This window comes from Panthera uncia, unplaced genomic scaffold (genome assembly GCF_023721935.1).
Source record: "Panthera uncia isolate 11264 unplaced genomic scaffold, Puncia_PCG_1.0 HiC_scaffold_206, whole genome shotgun sequence".
NCBI classification, from domain to species: domain Eukaryota; kingdom Metazoa; phylum Chordata; class Mammalia; order Carnivora; family Felidae; genus Panthera; species Panthera uncia.
Genome location: NW_026058756.1, coordinates 78,598 through 81,845, shown reverse-complemented (window position 1 = coordinate 81,845; position 3,248 = coordinate 78,598). Strand labels below are relative to the sequence as shown.

The window sequence follows — 3,248 nt, the reverse complement described above, 5'->3', positions numbered from 1 at the left end:
AGTCACTCTATTTTCCTCTAGTGACGGCAGGAAGGCGGGATGGGAGCCCTGTCCCCTCTGGACCGGCCCCTCCTCCATCCGTCGGCCAGTCCACACCACCCCCCAGCCTGCTGCCTCAGCCACATCACCCTCTCGGCCACCCGAGTGTTGGGATCACCAGCGCACCTGCTTCCAAGGGCTCTAATTTCCTGTAAGTGTAAGAATTCAGGTCAGACACGGCCCACAGCCTGCGGCCCCCCTCCCAGCGGAAACCCATAAATAACCCAGCTCAGGCTGCCTGGCCCTGGGCACGAGACTTTCTCTCCTCACTCACCGTCACACCGGGCCTCAGCACGGCCCTACCAGGCCCGGACGGAGATTTCCACTGACACATGGGGAAACTGAGGCTGTAGGGAGGAATCTGAGTCTGAGACCCCGACCTGCCATGCGCGAGAAGCAACGGCCTCTTGAAGATATGCCCTTCCCACCCACCCCACCCGCAAATAAATCCCCTTCCATCAGTCCCCCACCGGCCCATGACTTACACCTGAAATCCATCCATCACTGCGGCCTTTCCTATAAAGGGCCGGAGAGAAAATATTGGAGGTTCGAGGGCCAGACGGTGTCGCAGCCACACAACCATCCACGGAGCCACAGACAATACGTAAACGAACGGACATGGGCGCGTGCCAGTGACACGTTCTCCTAACCAGGCGACAGGCCCGAGTAGCCCGGCTTGCCCGCCCCTGCGGTGGTGAGCCAGGCCCCACACCACACCGTGCAGGCACGGAGTCTAGAAGCCTCGCTTGTGAAGCCCAGAGGGCCTGAGAGAGATTTTGGCTCCACACCGGCCAGAGGATGAAACCCAGGCCCAAAGATGACACGGCTTATCCCGACGCCTTCCTCGACATCGCGGGTCCGTCTTTCAAGCACAAGACGCCTGCTGGCTTTCTCTCAGCTCCCTCGCTCTGGGGGACAGGACGGAGCCAGGTCCTCGCGCGTCTCCCACGCTGGACCCGGGTGGCCGAGCACCGGGAGCTGACGCGGGGCCAGCTCAGGGTCTCCGGCCACCGGCCCAGGGCTTAGCCACAAGAGGCTTAAGGAGAAAACGCAGAACGGGGGCACCAAACTCCTGCTCTAGCCCTAGGCCTGGGTTTCTCAGTTTTGGGGTTGCTGACATTTGGGGCCAGATAATTCGCTGTTGTGGGGGGTATCCTGTTCGTTGTAGGAAGTTTAGCAACTGGCCTGTGCCCCTAGGTGCCAAGAGAATAGTGTGGGCACACACACACACACACACACACACAGTACAACCCACCCACCACACCCCTGGCTGAGAATCGCTGCCCTAAGCCAAAGGTGAGGGCAAAGGCAACCCCACGTGAGAGCTTCTTCCTCCCTTTCCCTGACTCTGTCCTGGCACAGCAGCCACCCCTCGGGGCCTCAGTCTCCACGGCCCGGGATGGGTCCGCACGATTCGCTGCAGCTCCAGCTACGGGGGGGAGGAGGGGAAGGAGGAATGTGGCCACAGCTGCAGGGTCCAAAAGTGCCGAGGAGACACGAAGACATTTCTCTGTGAGTCAGGAGCCAGGAATGTGTCACCCAGGGTGGCCACGAGCCAGAGCCCCCCACACGCCACCCCCTGGCCACCCCCCAGAGCATCCGCCTTTAATTAGAACAGAAAAGGCAGCAGGTGCCAGGTCCCCGAGAGCCCGTTAAGGACCCAATAAAGGCCGAGAGCACCAGGAGGGGGGCTGCTGGGCAGGTGGCGCCCCGAGGAGGAGAAGGATCGTGGGTGCAGGGATGGGGACCGCCAGATTCCGACTCCAGCTCTGTCCCGCCCCGGTCCGGGCCCTGCCACCCCAGGCCGGTCGCATCCATTCTCTGACCTGCGTGTCCTCCTTTTTAAAGGTATTGTTATTTGTCTTTATTTGGGGGGGGGGGGTTAAATTTCACCGTTGCTCTAAGGAAGCCCAACGCACCACAAGCTAAGAAGTGTCAGGCCAAGACTCCACCCTCCCTGTCACTGTCAGGCAACAGGATGAGCGGCTGTTTCGTACCTGAGAAAGTGGGGATCACCGTCCTGCTCCCTGCTGCTGGACGACCCAGCAAGCCCATCCTCCCGGCGGCCCCCACATCATCTCCCCGCCTCTCCCACTCAGCAACTCCTCGACCTCCCCGCCCAGGAGCCCACCGCCCCGGCTCCTCCTCTTGGTCTCGTTTCCACGGGCTCCCACCTGGACCCTCACTTATAACAGCTTCAAAGGCCACACCCCCCGGGGAAGCCTATCTGGATGGTTCCTTCCCAACACGGGTCACGTAAGAACTGCAGGAACCATCTCCGAGGACCCTTGCCCTCGGCCGGGACATCATCCACATGCCAAGGGGCAGGCCGGGCCCTTTGCAAACACTGCTTCCTAGAATCTCCACAGGAGAGGCAGGAACTACTCTCCCCAACTTCCAGATGTGGAAACTGAGGCTTAGAAAGGTGGAGTGACCTGCTCACAGTTCTTCCATCTCCCACAGTGCCAGGAGGCCCGATCCAGGTGTTTCCAAAGTCCCCAGGCACTATAGAAACTTTTTTTTTTCAACGTTGTATTTATTTTTGAGAGGCAGACAGAACACGAGTGGGGGAGGGGCAGAGAGAGAGAAGGAGACACAGAATCCGACGCAGGCTCCAGGCTCCGAGCTGTCAGCCCAGAGCCCGACGTGGGGCTCGAACCCACGAACCATGAGATCATAACCTGAGCGGAAGTCAGACGCTTAACCGACTGAGCCACCCAGGCGCCCCCGCACTATAGAAACTTCTGATAGATGTTGTTATATTATTCATTTGAATTATAAATATTCCTTACAGCTGCATCCAACCCTTTGTAAAGCCCAACAGATTAGATTGAAAGGAACTGTAGATAAGTGATAGGATAAGAATGATATGCAGTCAGTTAAGATAGCACTCCTGTGCGCGCACACACACACACACACACACACACGTGTGCATCTGCAATAATGTGGCCTCAGGCCATCCTGGGGCTCACCAGCTCCCATATCACCCCCCACTTCCCAGGGGTCTCAATATCACTTGAAGAAACGCAAGTGTTTCCCCTGGTGGGTCTGCCCCAAGCCTCAGGACCTAGAATCATATCTTCAGTCGGCTTCTTACACCCAGCCCCACAGCCAGCTTCTCATTGACTGGTAAATGGGGGTTTTCATTTTTACAATTTCTGGAGCAAAGGGAAAAGGCAGCTGTGGGGCCTCTGGACTGACTCCCAACC

The 3,248-nt window shown here is 58.5% G+C and overlaps 1 non-coding gene across 1 annotated transcript; it reads right to left on the bottom strand.

Moving 5' to 3' along the window:
- Window positions 1–2,677: 2,677 nt before the first annotated feature.
- TRNAG-UCC (transfer RNA glycine (anticodon UCC)) lies at window positions 2,678–2,762 on the bottom strand. The gene has a single exon. It is a non-coding gene; the product is annotated as a tRNA-Gly (tRNA).
- Window positions 2,763–3,248: the final 486 nt, after the last annotated feature.